We start from the raw sequence: 22,602 nt of genomic DNA, 5'->3' as shown, positions 1-22,602 counted from the left end.
GATGCAAGAAGAAGAAAGCAAAATGAGAACCACAGTGTAAATAAAAATGATGTTAACAGGCAAATTTTGATTAGTTGTAATTATTCATTATTCATATTGGTTCCAAAAAATTGGCGATGAAACCCACCTTTGTCGTCTCAATGGAGAGGTGAGGGACAACATATGTTGAATATGGCATACGCTGGCAGACTTGGTCACCATTTCTATTCAGTATATGTAAATGTTTTTCTTTGTTACAAGGGAAAGTTCTACAGTGATGTGGGGCAGTTAAGAGGAAATAACAGGTATAGAAACAAAAGGCATCAATTAAACTTTTAAAAATTAATGTGATCTTAGGTTACATTGAGAGGCATAGTGTTTAAAACAAGGGGAATAATAATCACACTTTACTCCACCTTGACTAGACCTAAATTTTGTGTTCAGTTTTGATTGCCACATTTGAGGCACCCAGACATAGATAAACAACAACATTTCTGAAGGAGAGATGCCAGGATTTTAAGAGTACTGGAGTGAATATTGAAACAACTGGAGGTTTATGGATTGAAGAGGAAAGCAAAGTTAGGACAAGATAGTTGCCTATAGGAATTTGAAGGACTTTGACGTGAAAAACAAATCAATTTGTATTTAATCCAAGAGGAAAAAAGGCAGAAGCAGAGGTAAATTTTGGCTCAATACAAAGAAAACCTTCTGAAATGATTAGAGGTATTCAAATATTGAATGAGTTATTTCAGAAGATAGTGTAATTTCTAGCATTACAGGTCTTTAAAAGTCTGGATCCAATTTATTAGGATTATGGAAAAGTAGAAACATCGAAGTCAGAGGCCGCTCAGTAGTGCAGTGGATAGAGGGACAAGCCTGTTTCAAATCTGGCCTCAGACACTTACTAGCTGTGTGACTTTGAACAAGTAACTTAACCCCTTTTTAACTCTGTTTCCTTAACTGTAAAATGGGGGTAATCATAGCACCTACCTCCCAGGTTTGTTATAAGGATAAAATGAAATGATATTTATAAATCACTTAGCACAGTGCCTAACACAGAGATGGTGCTATATAAATTCTAGCTGTTTTTATTGTTATTATTTAAATGGACCTCACAGGTATAGTCCAATGCCTTCGTTTTATAAGTTAAAAAAGACTAAGGCTAAGAAGGTTAAGTTAAGCCTCATACCAAGACTAAATATGATATAAGTAGTGGAGCCAGAATTTGAACCAATGTCCTCTAGGATTTCAAATCCAGAGTTCTTTTCACTGTAAGAGGAGATTTTGGTTTAGGTCCAGTTTGGACAAGATAGTTTCTGAGGCCCTATCAAATTTTTATTATTGATTCTAGCTTTTCTCTCTCCCAAGTTCGTCTTGTCCAAGTTTGTCTGAGATCTTCTATCTCAATCTCTTCCTTTTACAAAGATCAGAGGGAATTTTCTGGGAGGGTATGTTTCTAGGACACAGAGAGTTACCTCTTTCTTCCTACCCCACAAATGTGTATCCAGGTACAATCAGGCTAAAACTGATATCCATGAATAGTCACGAAACAGAAAAGCAGCTACAAAGTGTCAGTCTAAGAAGGGGTCGTGCTGGGATCCATTTTGTCAGTTATGAGAATATAATTACAATTTGAACATTTTTACATGAGTCTCTAGGCTTTTTTGGCACCTACTAGCATAGGCTCTGCCTCCTCCACTAGCTTAGTCACTGCCCAGTATCATAAATTCTGGAAGTGCCCTAATATCATATAACCCAGAAAAAGAAACTCGATTAACTATATCCCATAGGTATTTCTATATGAAGACTGGCATGGAGTAGTGGTTGTTTCCATGCAACATATAGACAGAGGCGTGCTGGAGCCAACTCAACCTCACTCTCAAGAGCTGATTATCTCGGAAATCGGAGAATGCTACAAATCAGGATTTCATTTCTTACTGATGCTGACTTAAGAAAGTGGTGGAGAAAATGTTAATGATGCAGCTTAAGCTTTGAAATGTGTCATTCCTATTTTTCCCCCAGGGTGGGGAAAGTAATTTTAAACTTTTACCAGAGCATCACTCCACATGGACCGCATCCAAACAATTGAAATTGTGAGCCCTGATGAATGAATTTTTCTACTGTGTTGTTTGAAATTGAAAGAGAAAGAGCTAGGGCATGGAGATCCAGTGTGCTACTGTGAACTTGCCTATTACAGCTAGCAGGAAAGACTAGCTGCTGGATGCTCTATGGATATTACATTTCAAACACAATATCAAGTTTTATATTATAAACAATTTTATTTTGGTTCCTAAGCGATCCAGCCTGTATTAAATATAGACCATTTTGAATCAGAGATTTCATTGATCATAGAATTTTTTTTTTTACCAATTAGAGGGTCTTTGAGAATATCTAGTCTAAACATTTCATTTGGCAAATGAGGAAGACTGAGGCCCAGAAGTGATTTGCCCAAAGTTACACATAAATGCAGCAGTTGAAGCAAGACTAGAACCAGAGGTCCTGACTCCAGCAATACTTCTACCACATCTCAATGTCTCCAAAATTCTGGTCTTTATGTTTATAGTTGACCTCACATGGGCAAAATCCAGAACATCCTAACCATCAAATCCCCAATTCATCCACTCAGAAAAGAGATAAAGATGAAGACATTAAAAGTTATACTACAACACAGCCTATCTCTTGAGGTCCAGAAGAGAAGCCAGGCTCAGCAGAGACTCCCTTAGGGGAATAGTGAAGACTCAGGTTAGAACTTTGTGTACCAAGAAAGTTTCTGTCATTATCAGAATCAGCAACACAGTTAATGAGCCTCCAGGGAAGTTCCATTTCCTCTAACTTACACTATCCTCTCTTGCAACAAAAATTAATCACATGGGGTTGTTCTTTGCACTTAAATTAAATTGACTCAGCAGGGAAAAGTGTAACTTCGGGTGATTGAGAGTCTAATTGTTAACTTGGCACAGCAGCCATCCTGCCCATCAAATTAGCCCTACATAGCCCAAAGTAAAGTCTCCCCGGACCAGAAAGGAGATTTTTCACTAACATGCTCCTCATGCTATTGCATCAGGAAACCATGCTGCCCCATGAAGATGTTAGAAATATTTTAAACTGCAAGTAATGTTCTGCCTCACTCCCTACCAGGCACCCAACCCCATCAGAATTCTACTGTAGCATCCCCTAGCATTTTGAAGGTGCTGAATCCACTTCCCTAAAAAGCCCAAGCAGTTTTAACATCAGTGACATGATATCACTTTGTAGGCGTGAAAGGAACAACTGACTTAAATTAGAAATGCAAGATAACATTATTAAAATATATTAACAGTAAGCATCCAAAGTCCCTTCCAAAACTAATCCACCAAACTGCCTCCCAGCCTTCTGGAGGTCAAAAATTTTGAGGCTATCTACGTCCAGCTTCCAAGGCTCAAGCAGCTAACTGCTAACAACCATATGAACATGTCCTAAAAGAGGTAGCTTCAGTTGGTTGAAAACTTGTTACTGGAATAACCACACACAGTGCTGAGTTTTGGTATCTGGTTTACTATGGTTATTTCCCATGAAGAGAAGAGAAATAAATGGTGCCTGCTGTTCCTCCGACTGCATAGTTGTAACCTCCTCTGGCCTGGAATAGTGAAACCACATCAAGTCCTGAGCAAGACTTTAAAGGAGTTCCATCAATACTGCTGCACCTAAATCCATCCAGCCCACATTTGCCATTTTGGACGCTAAACCATATTTATACAGGATGTCCCTAAAGTCTGGACACACGGGCAAAAATGCATATTTTGAAATATTTGAACTATTAACAGACCTTAGCCCCCTTGACTTCTTTTTCTGGGGTATGCCAAAGGAGGTTTATTCAATGAAAATCACAGATGCAACACACGTGATTGAACACATAAAGAGTGAATGTGCTAAAATTGATGGCAATGTGGAATTATTGTATCAAGTTCATGTGAATCTTGCAAAGCACATCAACCTTCTTCATCACAAATGATGGAAATCATATTGAAGATGGTATTCGTTACCATTCCAATTAAATAAAAAGTTGTTGGAAATTTGATTTATTTTATTTCTTGAAAATATGCATTTTTGCCTATGTGTCCAGACTTTAGGAACACCCTGCAGAATTAGATATAAGTAAAATTAATAATAATTCTATCTAACATTTATATAGGGGTTACTATGTGCCAAGTGCTGTACTAAGTGCTTTACAAATATTATCTCATTTGATCTTCACAACAAACCTGGGAGGTAGGTACTGTCATTTCCATTAGACAGATGAGGAAACTGAGGCAAACAGAGCTAAGTGATTTGCCCAGGTTCACACAGCTAGTGAGTGTCTGAGGCCAGATTTGAACTCTGGTCTCCCTGACTCCAGGCCCAGCCCACTGTGCAAACCAAATCTAACAGCCCTGTCAAAAAAGAAAATGAGACAAGCCTCGCATAACTTTTTTATGGAGCAGTAATGTATGCTCTCTTGATTACCACTTCCTTTCTAAATGTTCATTAACCATCTCTTTAATAATATACGCCTGAACTTAGGCAGGACCTGAAGATAGGCTTGGTGAGATATAGTTTGTATTCTTTTCCCTTTTTTCAAAATCAGGTAACATTTTTTCTTCTCAAATCCTGCACTACTGTCCACTGTCTCCATGCTCTTGCAAAGATCATTAGTTCAAGCATGAAGTGATGAAGGCCTCTAACACTGTGGGTTAGGGCCTCATCACCTCATGCCTAGAATATTTTAATAGCTTCCTGGTTGGTCTCTGCCTCAAATATCTTCCGTCTACAATCCATTCTTCACTCAGCTGTCAAATTAATTTTCCTAAAGCACAGGTCAAATGCCATCTCTATGCCACCATTAAATAAACTCCAATGACTGCATTACTTTCAGCATCAAATATAAAATCCTATTTGGTGTTCAAAGCACTTCATAACCTGGCCTATTCCTACCTTTCCATTTTCTTACACCTTACTTCCCTCCACTCTCCCAATGAGCCAGTGACACAGGCCTCCTTGTTATTCCTGAAACATGACACTGCATCTCCCAACTCTGGGCATTTTCATTGCCTGTCCCCCATTCCTGGAATTCTCTCCCTCTTGATCTCTGTTTCCCAACTTCCCTGAGTTCCCCAACTAAAAAAAACTTTCTATCAAAAGTTTTTCTTTATCCCCCTAAATGCTAGTGTCTTCTCTCTTTTCATTATCTCGAATTTATCCTGTATATATTTTATTCTTATATTGCCATCTGCATGTTTTCTCCCCCATCAAACTGTAATTTCATTGAGAATAGATACTGACTTTCTCCTATATTTCTATCCACAGTGCCTGGAAAATAATAGGTACTAAATAAAGGCTTATTGATTTGACTTGATTTTACAATGGCTCAACATTCACATCTTTCATTAGCTTAAGATTTGATTCATCTGGTCCTGGTGACTGAGACTCATCAAGGGCAGTAAAATCTTTGCACACCCTGAGGATCAGTTTCCTATTAGCCCTTTCATTTAGTCTTTCACGATCCAAAGATCATTCTCGTTGGCAGAGAAAACAAAAGCAAAGTGAAGTGAGCAGCTCTGCCTTCTCTATCATCAATCAAGTGCTATAAACGTTAAGAAGCCGTCATATCTCTTCTTTGACCCTTCCCTTTTCTCCCATTACGGCTTTAAAAAAATCCATACCCCCTTTTTATTCCCTTTCGATTACCTTGAAAGTTCTGACTTATTCTGAATATTCCAATAGATTGTAAGTACTGAGTATTCTAATAGATTCCAATAGAACGTAAGGTCCTTCAGGGAAGTGATTGTTTCATGTATTATATTTGTATCCCCAACTCCTAGCAGAGTGTTTGTCACAGTCGGTGACTGTGATATGTACAGCAGTCTTAGCAGTCTTAATGATAGACTGACATCTTCAAAATCTGTAAGTAAAACTATCCACCCAATGTACAATGACATTTGTAGCAGGCTCAGTGACATTTCTAGTAAAAGAGACACTGTGTATAGTAACCCAGTAGTCTTGCCTAGGTGCAGTTCCAAAAAGGGGAGAAAACTGACTGAACCGAGAAGCAGTGACTATCCTGCCTAGAATTTCAGTCACGGTGTTCTAGGCTCCACAGAGCCTAAAAATACTGTCAGCTAGCTTGGACTTTTCAAAAGTTCAGGTTTAGGAATTCAGGTCTATAGTTGTTATGAGGCCCATGATTAGTCCATACCATCACCACGGTGTTCAGATATAGTCAGATCAGCAAATCACAGGAAAGTTCAGTCTCTTCTACTCATGACCAAACTAACCTATGATGTTACAGGTAAAACCGGAGGGTGTTTACATATATATATATATATACCTAGATAAAAGTACTGTTAACCAATATGAATGTCGTATGTAAATCACATATTTAGTGATGTTTATGTTAATTATTGAATGCCATTACTAAATGCCATGAGTTATACTGATATTATTTTGCTATTTGTGCTTACTTGATTATAGACTACCGTAATATGTATACTATAACTAGATCTATTCATACATTATTTGCAATGCAAATTGTCAGGCAATTTTACAGTCATATTGACATTATATTACTTGTTTGCATTGTTTTGTCATGTTTATTTTCTTGTGCTCTGTGGACATGCATGTATTGCAATGATAAGTATATTCCTACCCATAATTTGGACATATAGTGCCTGCAGCAGGTTAAGTGTTTTGCACTGTGCTATGTCTATAATATGTATAGCTATGAGCAGTTTTTCCTCAGGGTTCTCTAAAATCTCAGGGGGCCCACTGACCTTGTGGATTGAAGAATTAGGAGTCAGTAGGAGTAATGAAGAAAGGCAAGCAACATGAAAAAGGAAGCTATCAAAAGCAGGGTGGTCCACATGAATGAGCAATGAGGCCTGTCAGAGTGCTGGGATAATGCTGGGCTGCAATTGGCCACCAATGAGAACAGAGCCAGTGGTGAGAGGATGCTGGAGATTGAGGACCGATTCAGTAACCTGGTCTTTGTCCTAGTAGTTACTCGTCCCCTTACTAGATCCAGATGTACAATGCAAGCTAGTTACATTACTTCAATTTAGGTTTTGTCTATTTTTTTTAAATGTTGCCCAACAGAAATTCTAAGCTGTATAATCAAGTTTTATTTAGTGATCATATATTTAGCTGTTGTTTTTTAAATGGTCCAGATGTGGGGACAGCTCTACCTAGGAGAAGACTGAAAGTACTAGATTGAAGGGACTAGCATTGAACTGTTACAAACCTGGCAAGAAAACACAAAACCCAGAAACCCTGGTTTGTTTGTTTTTTTAACCCATGAGCTGTTAATAACTACAGTCAAGAATTTTCTTTTCCATGGAAAATTGCTTTGAAAAGAAAGTCATGGCCCCCAAAAGGGAAGAGGACTGAGTTGCTTTCAAGCGCAAAGCCATGGCCCTGAACAGAAGTAAGCTGCTTCAGAAGCTCCACCCACAGGAAGGAGAAGGATGAAGTTATATGAGCAAGCTCAGACAGGCTCAGAGGATGACTGAGAGCTCAGCCTGTTTTGATCAGCAGTACCATTGGATGGGTTACATTCCTTCCACCTTATCTCTTCCCTCTACTATTCAGAAACAGGTGGAATTTTTCAAGACATTGTTGATACAATCTAGCAACTGACTAAGGAGCATGAATATCTTCCACTAACTCCCGTGAGCAGTAGTCTGATCTGAACCCTTCCACTCTATCCAGAATAAATGTTAGATTTTCTTACGATTTAGGAACTCCTGAATCTTGTATTCTCTCTCTTCCCTTGTTTAGAATGGATGTGGACATAGTTCTATTGTCTTGGGAATTCTGGTGGGATATGCAAGTTAGAGGCAGGAGATATGAAAGTTAGGAATCTCATTTTCAAGAACAGGATGTATATGATGGTATTCAAATGCTAGTCAACAAGAAAATTATTTCTTCATGACTCTTCAGGTTTTAAATCCTCTGGAGTTTCCTAAAATTATCCCTTAAAGTGTTGGTCCATAGAAGTCATAGAATTTCAATAGAACATTATGTTTAACTCACTTTATAGGTATTCATACTGGAGACCCAAGGTCATACACAAGGCAGTGGGAGATTACACATTATTCTTGTGTGTGTGTGTGTGTGTGTGTGTGTATAATTCTTATAAAATTTGGCCATGGGCAGGTAGAACATTTAGTCCTTTTGTAAGTGTGAAGTAGCAGCAATTACATTGTTTCTTGATTAACACACTCTAACTCTCTCTAGCCTATGGTTAACAAGTACTTGAACTTCGAGTATCTTGTGGAGATACCACCAAAATCAGGCAATTATAAAATATAACCTGTACATGATGACCTCATAGAGTGTGACCAGGTTTTTGCTGACTTTGTCTGGGGGTCTTATTGCTACTGGAAATCTTTATAATCCCGGATCTCCTGGATCTCAAATTCTCTCTCTTCATTCGCTTAAGACCAAAGGTAAAGCATGAGCGTCTTAGGAATTCTGGTGAAGTGCACAAACTAGAAGTTGGAGAGATTGGAGATATGGTAAATTTCTCAGGTCCAGCATAGGGATATAAGTGGATGCAATTGGTGGTCTCTCAGGAATTATGAGTAATGGTAAAGTGTTATTCAGGAGTCCAAGTGGCCTCTGAATTGTAAATCAGAATGATCTAATTTAGACTGTACCTGAAACACCACAATCTGTCTTCACTTATACACTTTGAATAGTTACAGGTTCTTCCAGTTGTTCAACATGCCAACTGCAGCCTTCTTCTAAGCTCTTATCCTAACCCCTTAGGTCCCTAAGATATGACCCCTAGACTTCAGACCAAACAGGAATTTTTCTATATTCTTCAGAAGTGCTTTGCTCAGACATGAACTAGCCATAGTCAAAATAATGTGCAGCTGTATTGTCATTCCCCGGTCAGGTCAGGTAGGTTGCGGCACAACCATGAAGCACTGGAATATGCCAAGTTCATTACAGTGAAAATGGCAGTAAGGTGGTGATTGAACTAGCAATAGCAGGTCTGGAACGTGGCCTTTGGTTTGTTACCCTGAAACGTGCAATGCTGATCATATTAATTTGTTGCTGTTGTTTCTAAAGTGTGGCCTGCCCTAGCTGGTCCACCAGATTGGAAATCAGTTTTAAATTGTAATTGTGTAGAAGCCCTGGAAATCATTAAGAAAACCAAAATTTCCCATTTTTTCCATTTCACAAATATTACAGGACTTAACCAGGTGAGGTGAAAAGTCTGCCTAAATCTCTGGAGTTTAGTGAAAAACTCCAAAAAGATATCTGAATTAGGTCATAAGTACAACTCTTTTCAATCTGGATTTCTAGAACCATGTCTCCGACAGTTATAGATCTGATAAGTTGGAAGGGTTTCAAAATGTAAGAGGCAGATTATGCCTACAAATATCTAGTATTTCTAGAGGAATCTGGATGGGGATCAACCAAAGGGGCACTATCATTTGGAGGGACCGTACCATAGCAGTACTGGCTGCAGAATTCTAAGCTAAAAGTAACCTGTCAAGTTCTCCCCCCAAAATCTGATTTAATCAAATACAGACACCAGATTCTGCATACCATCAGACATTGGGGAGAGCTCACTAGGTTTAGGATCAGCATTTCTGTGTTCTCCCCTTTGAACCTTCAGTTGTCTTTGTGACTAGGCCAGTCAGTCACCCAGCATTTAAGTGTCAGGCACTAGAAAAAACCATAACGGTCAACCAATTATCTATGGCCCGGTTTTAAGTTCACCTTGGGGTTGACTCACGATTCCCTACCATCAGACTAACCTAAGGTCCCTGAATTTGCTTTAAGACCTTGAATTAGCATCTCTAGCTAGTGTAGCTGGGTAAACCAGAGTTCAGGGAATATTTGCTTGACTGGCAAATGTGACTGATTAAGCATACCTAGTGATGGAGGTTTGGGCGTGATCCTTTACAATAAAGCACTTCCACTGACCTCCTAGTCTTACAAGCCCTACCCTAGAATAAGATGGGCTGCATCCAACAGAATGAGAATCATTTCCCTCCTAGTTTGTTTTTCTACTTCACACAACTCAACTGGGCCAGAGGTCTACCTACCTGCATTTCCAAATTCAATATTAGTAAGGGAAATTCTTGTACCTTGGGCAAAAGAAATGCAATAGGGGCTTAGAGTAAAAGAACGTTTCTATGAACAATCCTTGTAGAATTGTGGTTCTCCAGTGAAGGTGATTTTGTCTGAATTGAGTTCATTAATAAGCCTTCCCCAATCCAGTCCATTGTGGTATTAGAATCTTCATTATACTCAAAAGTCTTGGCTCACAATCCTGAAAGTGATAGCATATTCCATCTACAATCCAACCCGGCAGGCATTCATGAAAATTTGTCAAGTGTCAGTCTTAAGACTCAAAGTGACTTTGCGTATTGAATTTCTGCCATAAAACAATGAAGGTGTATTAACCAGTTAGCTAGCTGATATCATCAATGATATCATTTAGCAGTCCATATGAGTGAATAACCTAAATAGAAATCCCATCCTTGGGGGATCCATGAAGAAATCCCCATAGCTGATTTTCAAATATAAATTTATCCAAGTCGGAAACCCAGAAATTTCATACAAGCACTCCGAGAATTCATCTAAGACACTTACAGGGTTGTGAAAACTATTCCAACAGCTCCACAACTGAGTGTCTACCTTCCTTCATTTCCCTTATAAGCTGCCATTTTCTAATTATATTCAATCCACCTGTGCCTGAGGTGTGGTGGTATGTTTTATCCATTTCTCCCAGTATCTGCTGATAGCCCTAAGATTAGTAGCATCTCCCTTCCATCCCACTAAGGAGGATGGGGAAGTGAGATGGATAAAGCAAAAAAGGTTATCATAGCCCAAAAGGAATAACACTCCAACAAGCAAAAGTATGCAAACAAATCAAGGCTGGTTTATCAACAATATAAAGAGAGCAATCTATAATTAAAATCAGTAGAAAGGAAAGGCAGTAACATGGTGAAATGAACTAAACTATTCCAGAAGCATTAAACCCGCACAAATGTACCACATATATAACAAAAAAAGGGTGGGGAGAAGAGGTTTGGGAAGGAAAAAGCAATTTCTGTAGCGTTCACACATAATCACAATAAACACTTTTTTTTCATAGCTGTTCTATTTGTAAGCTGCCTTTAATCATGCCCATCCGTTCATTCCACTGGTGAGGCACGACAAAGAAAACAATGAAAGTTAACTGGTAATGAGATGGTACCTCAAGTTACAGAAAAGCATCTTGCTTTCAAATTAGAATAACTAATTTGATTTCAAATGCCAGGGATGGGAAGGGACCTGTGCTTTCATCAATGTAAGATACTCCCTAGGAGACTTCTCTACCAGTGAAGAACGGCACCAATCAACTCTGCAACTTACAGTCTTTGCCTAGGGCACCAAGAGGCTAAGTAATTTGCCCAGGGCTACATAGCCTGCATCTGTTGCAGGCATGAGTTTAATTCAGATTTTCCGGACTGATGCACTCTTTCCACTCTGCCATGCTCTCACATAAACCTCTATGCTTGTTAAAAGAAAAAAATTTACAGTGAATAAAAATGCATAGAAAAGTTTCTGGGTCACTTTCTCAAAAAGTCATCAAAATCCCCTTAAAGTCTGATAAAAGCCTTTTCGAAGTACCTGTGAAAATATCCCAAAAAGAAGTCCTTCTGAATTTCATGACCCTAGGTAAAGTGTTTCTTCACCTTCTGACTTACTGCCATATAAAATAAGATGGGAATAATAAAGGAGCCAGAGAGATGTTAAGAAGTAACAGACGGAGTGGCTGGCCTTGGATTCTGGAAGACTTAAATTCAAGACCTGCCTCGGGAAGATACTAGCTATGAGACCATGGACAAGTCACTTAATCTCTCAATTTCCCAGGTATCTGTCTACAACTCCAAGTTAAAAACAAGTTGTTGATCTGCACCATCAGGGTTAGATTCTACACAGGGAGTTCTCTACATTAATGAAATCAAAGGTCTGAACAAAAAGAAAATTTTCATTTCAAATACAATTTTAGATGATACATTACTGAATTGCCCTATTTAACAACCTATATACACTTTAGAAAACTTGCTATCATGCATCTATAGCATTTATAACTAATGAAATTTAGTATTTGAAATCACTTCTATAAAAAACTTTGGACAACAGTCACCTGGTCAGGAATCTTGATTCCCCACCCTACATTATAACATTGCTCTCATGTGATAATACGAAACTTAAAACATTTCAGTTTTCCAGTAAGGGAACCTGCCACGTTAAGAACAGACTGTTGAGTTCCTTTGCTCCAAAAAGTTTTAAGTCCCACTGTTTTCTTTGTTTCAAGCTTTAGCTGCTTCAGCAATCAAACTCCTCTATTTTCCAGATCTTGGGACTTATATGGTTGTTCTGAGAAAACAGATCAGCACAATGGGATTTGCAAAATTCTTTTGCTAGCTGGTTGCAGCCAATTTATATTGGAGAGAAATTTAAAAAAGGAAAAAATACTGTCTTTTAAATACATCAATATTTCAAAGATCCATGAATCCAACAATGCAGTCTGCAATCCTTCTATACTTAGTCTTCATGAGTTTTGTGACCAAAATGGTTTTTCACCTGGTAATTAACTTCCTGCTGAAGGTCTTCTGTGACCTTACCTAGGCTAGTTGTTTAATGGAACATAACAGTGCTGAGCCCATACTTTCAAATACAACAAATAAAATTAAGAGTTGATGGGTGACAAACTGAAATCTTGATTGCAGGTTATTGAACTAAAGGATTAAGTATGAAAGATTTCCCTTCATTCAGTAACTTTACCATGGTTATTCGCCACTGTGAAAGCTCCAATGTGAAATGAGAGATAAACTACAATCGAAGAGGATTCCTCACCAGCATAAATTACCTAATGTTGTGCACTCTGGTAGGAGGGTTCCAAACTTTACAGGAATGCTCTCCAATATGAACACAGTAACATTTATCAAAAGTTGAGTTGATTCTGAATCCCTTTCATATATTCAATATGCTTATATTTCTGATATTTTTCTGATAATGAGTAAAGTATACTGCCTTACAAGTTTTCCCACACCCAATATTTTCATAGGTATTGTCTCTGTTATATTCAGTCAGCCAACTCTAGCAAGGCAAGGCTTAACACCCTGGCTTGCATCAGTAAAAAACTGTTCAGTGCATGGAAGAGTAAGTTAGGCACCAGAACTAGGATGAGCAGTAAGTGAGTTAATCAGTCACAAGGTAAAACTAGGAGAGCAGAGGAGTCACACCACACAGAAACAATAACAGCTGAAGTCATGGATTCAGGCAGTGTTAAATATAATTATAGGCAAGCAGGGAAAAAAAATGGGAAGGGAGGGTAGGGACAAAATGTCATCATGAGCTGCAGTGTCAAGAAAGCCAGGGAAGTCAAACCTGGAGTTTTTGCCCTCAAACTGGTGTACTTCCTATATTCTAAGATGTTATTTTCTTTTTTACGATGGGTTGGCTAATACTGGTCATGTTACTTTTTTATTCTTAAAAGCTTATAAATTATCAGATGCCTATACTCTTAACACTTCCCAAATGTGAATTTTCTGATGTGACTGATCATCTCTCATAAGAAATTTTTCCATATTCACTATATGTTTAAGGCTCCTCTCCAGTATGGATTCTCTGATGTTGAGTAAGAGATGAACTACGGTTGAAGGTTTTACCACATTCACTGCATTCATATGGTTTCTCTCCACTATGAGTACTTTTATGGTGAATAAGGTGTGTCCTACAGCTGAAGGCTTTCTCGCATTCATTACATTTATATGGCTTCTCTCCAGTATGAATTCTTTGATGTTGAGTAAGTTCAGTACTCCGACGGAAAGTTTTCCCACATTCGTTGCATTCATATGGTTTCTCTCCAGTATGAATCCTCTGATGTTGAGTAAGGTGTGTACTCCATCTGAAGGTTTTCCCACATTCATTGCATTCATAGGGTTTCTCACCAGTATGAATCCTCTGATGTTGAGTAAGATGTGCACGCTGACTGAAAGCTTTCTCACATTCACTGCATTCATAAGGTTTCTCTCCAGTGTGAATTCTTTGATGTCGATTAAGGTCTGTACTTTTTCGGAATGCTTTCCCACATTCATTACATTCATAGGGCTTCTCTCCTGTATGAATTTTCTGATGTTCAGTAAGGTGTGTACTCCAGCTAAAGGCTTTTGAACACTCACTGCATTCATAAGGTCTCTCTCCAGTATGGATTCTCTGATGTTGAATAAGGTGTGCACGCTGGCTGAAAGCTCTCTCACATTGATTACATTCGTAGGGCTTTTCTCCAGTATGAATTCTCTGATGTTGAGTAAGGTCTATAGTCCGTCTAAAAGCTTTACCACATTCATTACATTCATAGGGTCTTTCTCCAGTATGAATTCTCTGATGCTGAATAAGGTGTGCACGCTGGCTGAAAGCTTTATCACATTCATTACATTCAAAGCGTTTCTTCCCTGAACAAATTCTCTTATGTTTTATTAGCCCAGAATTTTCCTTGAAGCTTTTTCTACACATGTCACATTTATGAGAACTCTCTACTATAGAAACTTCCTGAGAAGCAGTGGCAGAGTTCAGACTATAGCTTACTCGAAATTTATTAGATTTAGGGGGTCTCTTCTCAGTGATGTTTTTCTTCTGGGTAATTTCCACTTGTTTCACTTGCCTTTCCTGGATTCCCTGTTGACAATCTGACTGGCTATCACATTCCCAGGTTTTTCCTAATTTGGAAGACCAGAGACCACTCATGGTCATTCCTTCCTGGTGTGAGTTCTCTTTGGAAATGCCTTCCTTTGGAGTTGAATCTTTGGCTTCAGGCCTAGTTTCCCTATCTGAAAGAAATGAAATGCAATAAGAATGGGAAAATGAAATTGATAAGTACAAGGTGCATTTGGCTTTTTCCACTCTGTAAAATGTTCTTTAAAATTCTGGGGAGAAAGAGAAAGGAATAACAATAGAGATAGAAGTGATTATAGGTAGGACTGATGCAATGTGAAAGGTAGACATAAAGAATCCACCAAACCAGAATGGTTGATATGATGAGTGACCATCTTTAAGCACAGGGGATATGGCCAGTAGAAAATATCAAGGTGGGAACCAAGATCAAAGGTGGTGGGTTGGCATCAAATTCTCAGTCCTTTCTCATCTCACTATAATACAGTGGCAAGAATACCTACTTGGGAGTCAGACAACTCAGTAGCCATCCACGTAACCCTAGAAAAATAACTACACCTCTGTGAATATCAATTTTCTCATCTGTAATAACTATACTACCTACCTACAGATTTTATTTCCCAGGGTTTTATAAGTATTAACTAAGATAATCTAAGGCAGAAGTTCTTAACATGGGGTCTGTGAACTTTTAAAAAAAATATTTAACTATATTTCAATATAATTAGTTTCCTTTGTAATCCAATATATTTTATTTTGGGCATTTAAAAACATTATTCTGAGGAGTCAGAATAGTTTTCACCAGGCTGTCCTGACTCAGAAAAGGTTATAAATCTCTGATCTAAGGAAAATTCTTTTTAAAATTGTAAAACATAAGTAAACTATTCTATACCAGAGTCTAGCAAAGTCTCTTACACTCAGTAAATATCCTGCCTCAGACATTTATTAACTGTGATCATGGAGCAATTTACTTAATCTATCAGTCTTAGTTTCCTCACCTTCAAAATGAAGGTAATAATTTTGAACTACCTCACTGGGTTATGGTGAGGAAAATGTTCTGCAAATCTTAAAGTGTTATGCAAATATAAGTTCGTTTCTAAAATCTTAATAAATGTTTGGTGAATTAAACTATAAAAGGCTTCTAATTAGTCTTCCTGTTACCAATCACCCTCTCCTCCCAAATGAACCTACACACCACCACTACCAAAGTAATTCTTGATAAACAATTTTGTGTTTGTAAGAACACCCCCAATAACTCCAGTTTTCCTGAACCTATCCTAGCAGAAAGTGAGCTTCATGCTTTCTCTCTGGAAGTTTTGTATCTAACACTCAGCAGAGTGACTGACACATGGCAAGCATTTAATAAATGCTCATAGACTGACTAAACAGAGTCAGAGTCCATCTACTGCTGTAATTATCCTGACCTCTACAAATACTTTCTATACAAATTGGAAGGGACCACAGTCATTTACACCTATCAAAAAGTACAAAGGAGCCAACACACAAACCATAGTTGTCCCAGAATGAGACTCATTTTTGCGTTTTATTCAGTAGTATTTTGTTCTTGTTCTCTTCTACTTCCTGGAGTAAGGACCCTCACCTACTCTAACTGTTAGACATTTTGGCTAACCATTAGTACCAAAAATCTTAACTTTTATTTTAATTTCATTTCAAAATATTTGGTCAACTTCTGACTAAGCCTGGTTTGCTGGTCCTAGATGCCTATTATAAATCTTTACTGGTGTGCTCCCCACTTAATCATCATTGCCAATTACCAACTTTCATCCCTGCCCAAAAAAAAAATCCAACATCAATAATTCACATTTATATAGTTTTATTTATATAAGTTTGCAAAGCACTTTATATTCCTTTTTTCACTTGATCCTCAAAATAATCCTGAGCTATTAATAACCCCATTTCACAGATAAAGAAACTGAAACCTAGTCATACAACTTGTAAATGTCGGAGTAGAATTTCAGCCGAGGTCTCTCCTGATTCCCAATCCAACACTCTTTCTACTACAGCATAATGTCATGTCTCTTTACAAAACCTTTAAAAGCTAAACGATGAAGTCCACAATCCTCAGCCTGTGAACATCACAAAACAAAGTCTCCAAATCCCTACTGAAATTTATATTCCATTCTTCTACAAGTACTCTACTCCCTAGTCAAGTCAGTATCCTAATCATCCTACAATGGTCATTCCTGACTCCTGATTTGAAACTTGCTCTTCCCTTCCTCTTCAAATGTTCCAATTCTAAATACCCTTTGGTGTTCAGCTTATGTTCTACTAACAAAAAAAAACACTCTATGCCCAATTTAGTCCACAGACTTCCATTTTCTTTTAACATTATGCACTGTATGACAGCTGTATCTGTTCACATAAGATTACTTGTAAGTCTGCAAGCTCCATTAGGGCAAGGATTATGTATTGTTCTTCTTTATATTGCCCATAGAATGTAGCACAAGATTATGAACGCAAAAGACATTCAAAAACATCTCCTGAATTGATCCCTTTGAATGATTTATATGGAGATTCCCAGATCTATATATCCAGCCCTGGTTTCTCTCCTGAGCTCTAGTACTACATCACCGACATTTTTAGTAGATGTCCCATGAGCATCTTAAACTTAATACATCCAAAATAAAAGTATATTTTCCTCAAAACCCTAAACTCTCCTATTATTGGCAAGGACATTACCATCCTCCCAGTCTCACAAGCTCCAGGTCTGTGTCATCTTTGGCTCCTTACCCTCACTAGTCCATGTATCCAATTAGTTACTAAATCTTTATCCTTTTTACCTTCACAATGACTCATACAGCTATCTCCATAATTCAGGTCCTCACCACCTCTGACCTATACTACTACAATAATTTTAATTGGTCTCCTTGCTTCAAGTATTCTTCCACTCCAGTCACACAGCTACCACAGTGATTTTCCTAAAGTGTAGTTCTAACCATGCCGCAACACCTTATACTTCCACCCCCAATAAAACCAGAAGTTCCCTATTACTTCCAAAATCAAATATGAAGTGCTTCATCCACAGCCTGGCCCTTTCCTACCTTTACAATCTTTTTACACATCAGTCTCCTCTACACAATCTTCTCCCTAGTAATCCTGGCCTATTTGCTATTCCTCAAACATGACACTCTATCTCCCATCTCTGAGCCTTTGCAATGGCCATTCCTGCCTTCTAACTTCTGCCTCTTAAAATCCCTGGCTTCTCAGCTCAATAGTCACCTCTTACTGGAGGCCTTTTCCAGTCTCCCCAACTGCTAAAGCCTTGCTATCTAAGGTTGATTTCCATCCACTCCTCATGTATTTTTACATGCTTACCAAAATATACCTTATGTACATGTTTTCTCCCCTATTAGGCTCCTTGAAGTCAGAAACTGTTTTTGTCCACCTTTGAATCCCTACAACATAGTACAGTACTTGGCCTAAAGAAAATGCTTAATAAATGCTTGCTTATTGGTTACATCAACCATTTTGTCAACCAATATTCTCTTGCACTGTTACCTAAATATTTTTTATGTTTAAATATCCAATGTTTTAAAATTTTATGTCGATGTCTTGAATTTCCAACTAGATTCTTAGTTCCTAGAAGAAAACGAAGACCAATGTTAAAGACCAACATACATAAAAAATCAAAGAATATAGGAGGTTATAGGATATATAATATAATGGGTATCATATTAACATCATTTGTATGACTAGAAAAGGGAGGTGATCAGTTATGTGGTGAGAGCAAGGGATGCCAGAGAGAAAACCTGAGTGTTATAATGAAAACCATGAAATAAATAAAATATCCAGGAGGTCTCCAGCATAAAAGATAGATCCATTAACTCAACTAAGTTGACCTCTCCGAAGCTTTTTATTCTGACCATCTCACCCTCCTAAACATTCTGTTCCTTTCACTTTCATGAAATTCTCTTTCCTGGTTTTCTTCCTATCCACCTACCACTCCTTCTTTCCTCTATCACCACTGCACCCTTACTATGAACGTTCTTCAGGGCTGTATCCTAGTCCCTCTGTTTTCTCTACATAAACTCCCCTGAAGATTTCAACTCCAATGCATTTAATTTATATATCTTTGTAAACGATCCTAAGCTACCTAACACTATACAGAACTCCAGTTATGTTATCAACTGCCTACCTGACAGCTCCTCCAAGATGTCCCATTGGCATCTCAAATTCAACTTCTCCAAAACAACCTTCTCCTCCTTCAACTTTCCTTGTTTCTATTGAGGAGACCACTATTATCCAAATCACCCAGATTCATTACCTCAGCTGTGACTCTTTGCTCTCCCTCATCCCCTATTCTAATCAGTTGCCAAGATTTGTCAATTGTACCTATATAGCACCTCTCCACTTATATAGCTACTACTCTAGCTCAGATCTTCATCGCTTCTCACCTGAACTATTATAATAGCCTCCTAAATGGTTCCCCTGATTCCAGGTACTCCAGCCTCCATTTTAACTTTCTCATACTTGCCAAAATAATTTACCTAAGGCACAGGCATACCCATATCACTCCTGTGTTCAAAAATATTTACTGGTTCCCCATCGTCTATGGGATGAAACACAGACTCCTTAGCCTGACACTTAGGGATCTCCACAACCTGGCTCCTACCTACCATTCCTACAAGATTCAGTCAGTCAATCACCAAGCATTTATTAAGCAATCACTATGTGCCAAGTATTGTCCTAAGCACAGGAGAAACCAACAAAATTAAAAATAATCTCTGTTCAAGTAGCTTAGCATGATTTCATAACATTCCTCTTCACAAATACAATATTCCAACCTGACTGGACTACTAGCCACTCTCTGAACCTGATAGCCCATCTCTCACCTCCTTTCATTTTCACAAGCCATCCTTCATTCCTAGAATGTACTCCCTTTTCATCTGTCTCTCACAATTTTTCCTTCAAAGTTCACTTCAGGTGCTACTTCCTCTATAAAACCTTCCCTGATTCCCCCTAGTAGTTAGTACTCTCTCTCTCCCCTCTCAATTTTCCTGTACTTTATGTGCATACATGCTGAACCTTTTCCCCAAGATGATACAAGGATCCTTGAGAGCAGGGACTGTTTCATTTTTGTTGGTATATCCTCAGCACTGCCACTGAGTAAATGGATATGGAATTAAAATGAATTTGTGGAAGGATATGGTCAAGAATCACAAAAGTGAAAAGGCATGAATGGGTTTCAATTTGCAGGGAGTATAGGAATTTCCCTATCATCATAGCTCTGTTAAAGAACTAAAGTGTAAGAGAAAGTCATCAAGAAGTTCACATTATATCATATGGACTATAACTGGTCTAGAAGTTCAGAAAATAGAAGAGTTAGACAAGGTTTCATGGAAGAGGTAGAACTTAGGTAGGCATTAAAGGATAGAATTTAGATAGGCAGAGAGGAAGAACGCATTTCAGGAAGAGTGCAGAACATATTCAGAGCCTCAAATGTAGAGGCATATGGCTTCTAAAGAAGATGATAATGCTTACTGGAATGAAGGTTGTTTTGGGGACAATAAAGCAAAATAAAATTTAAATGTGAAAACTGACAATAGGTTCAAAGATTTAGAGCTTGTAGGAACCTTACACGTCAGAGTCCAAACTCCAGTTTTGAAGATGAGGAAACTGAGGCACAAAGAGCGACTTGCCCAGTCCAAGGAAAGATCTGAACACAGGTTTTGCTGGTACCAAATCCAGTGTCCTAGCCATTATGCCATGCTGCCTCTCCAACAGGAAAGCACTGTAAACTTTTGAAACAGAAAGACACTCTCCAACACCCATTTTGCCCTTTACTTCCTAAATTCTAAAAAACTATTGCCTCAGCTGATTTTGTACCTGAGGTTCAGAGATTCCCAATCAGTCCTGTGGCACAGAGGTGATGTTTCTGTTCCTGTTCTCTGTGTGATCTTTACAGGGTTGCAAATTAATAGCTACATGAATTGTGCTGGCTTGGAAGTTGTTCAGGTTTGTCAGCAGAACAAAAGGAGATTGTTGGGGAAGTTAAATAAGAATTTTATTAATCCAGTTATGAAGTGGTATGAACCATGCCCACAAGGTTGGAGGCTGAATGGACACTAAGAGATAAATCTTGGGGAATATTTCAAAGGAAGAAAACAGTAGGACTTCAAACAGACTGAACAAAAGGGACAAAAATAGAGAGTACTCAAAATGAATCCCATTTTAAGACTGGTCTAGTGGTACCTCTAATCAAAAATGTAGAATTTGAGACTGGAACCAGGATGTAAATATAAGTTCAATTTTTCACATGCTGAATTTCAGGCAACAATAGGAAGCCAAGTAAAAATGTCTTAAAATTAACTGAAAAGATAAGCCTGAAATATAGGTGACATAGCCAAGAGAGAAATATATCTTTGAGTTTATCAGTGTAAAAGAACAGTTGAAGGCATCCTATATCTCTGTAGAGCTAAACAAACAGAGGGCTAGTAATAAAGCCTTAAGGGATGCCTAAAATTAGAAGTCTGAAAAAATAAAAGAAAGTGAAAAGGAAAGAGACAGAGGTAAGAGACTACAGCAGTACATGAGGAGGGACTTTCTTCTTTCCCACGTTAGCCTCACAGATACATTGTCAGATGCCACCAAAATCAGCCTAGCCTAGTACCCATAGCCCATCCCAACCTGACCAGTGAGAACCAGTTCCCTGACTTCTTCCAACCACCCAAAGAAAGAGACAAATTAGCAAGGGCCTCCCCCCCCAAGGGATCCCCATATTTCCCGGGAAAAGGATACCACATATCTCCTGAATATATCAACATCAGAGCTGCTGACCCAGAGGTAGACACAAAAACTCACAAAGGGTCAGCTGAGGAAAGGATCCAAGACACTGCTGTGGTGGGGCTCCTCCAGGTCCAAAGTTCTGCACAAGCATCTCAGCTACAGAATCTTACACAGTCTGTACTCTGCAAAATACCCTTTTCACCATGCTGGGAAGAGGTGAGAGAGGGTGAAGGGGAGGAGCACAACAATGACATTATCAATGTTAGACCCTGCCAAAACAAGACACTGATTAAAACAGATCTAATATGCTTTGACAGAAGCTAAAGAAAGCGTAATTCTAGCTGTGTTGCCTAATGTCAGGACCTTTGCTCCTTCTTGACTTGAAATTATAATGCCATACTACCCCTCAATTAACAGCTGCAAATCCCTAAACCCCAGAACATATTTTGCTAGAAAGCTACTGGCTGTTAATGTTGGTTGATCAGTGGGTGTGATTCTCATTGATTAAGTACTTCCTCTTACCTGAAGACCTCCATGTGAAAAGGTTCTAACACAACTGCAAGATAGTGCCTTATTGTGCAAAGAAAAGAAAGTTTCAAACCAGTATTCAACATGTCAAATAAAAATTGCATGAAGACTCAGAAAAGGTGATGACATCTGCAAGAAGGAAATCAGTGAAGACATTTAAAATAACTGTTCCACGAAGTGTGGGGAAAAGGGCCATGTGGAAGGGGTTAAGAAAAGAATGGAAATGGAAGCCTTTAGGAAAGGCTATAAAACTGAAAAGAACAGCAGTGAAAGCAATGAAAGAAAGGGAAAAACTGCGAACAGGGAAAGAAGGAAGATGACAGAGAAAGAGACAAGGACCAGAAGGTCAAAAAGACAGGAAAGGATGGGAATTATAGGAAGAATTTAGTTTAAAGAAGTAACACCTCTTCTGATACCAAAGGAAAGTATAAAAGCAGCATAGATAAAGAGAAAGCTATCATTCTCCCCATAAGTTATCTTCAAAAATGTGAAGGGCTATTATGTGGAAGAAGGATTAGGCTTACATTTTTATATATGGTAAAACAAGATCAGAGTGGGAATTATAGGGAAGAAGATTTCAGCACAATATAAAGAATTCTCCAGTAACTGAAATGGAATAGGCAAAGGAGTGAGATCTTTGTCCCTGGCAACATT

The 22,602-nt window shown here is 38.4% G+C and overlaps 1 long non-coding RNA gene and 1 pseudogene across 1 annotated transcript; both read right to left on the bottom strand.

Moving 5' to 3' along the window:
* Positions 1-22,602, bottom strand: part of LOC118841651 — a 1,013,973-nt pseudogene that overhangs the window by 986,200 nt on the left and 5,171 nt on the right.
* LOC118841671 lies at positions 16,548-20,925 on the bottom strand. The gene is made up of 3 exons (XR_005009865.1): positions 20,521-20,925; positions 20,273-20,432; positions 16,548-18,273 (listed from the first exon to the last, which is right to left on the bottom strand). It is a non-coding gene; the product is annotated as an uncharacterized LOC118841671 (long non-coding RNA).

Source organism: Trichosurus vulpecula, chromosome 3, assembly GCF_011100635.1.
Source record: "Trichosurus vulpecula isolate mTriVul1 chromosome 3, mTriVul1.pri, whole genome shotgun sequence".
Lineage (NCBI taxonomy): Eukaryota > Metazoa > Chordata > Mammalia > Diprotodontia > Phalangeridae > Trichosurus > Trichosurus vulpecula.
The sequence above is the reverse complement of the archived record's forward strand: the minus strand, read 5'-3'. Positions and strand labels throughout refer to the sequence as shown.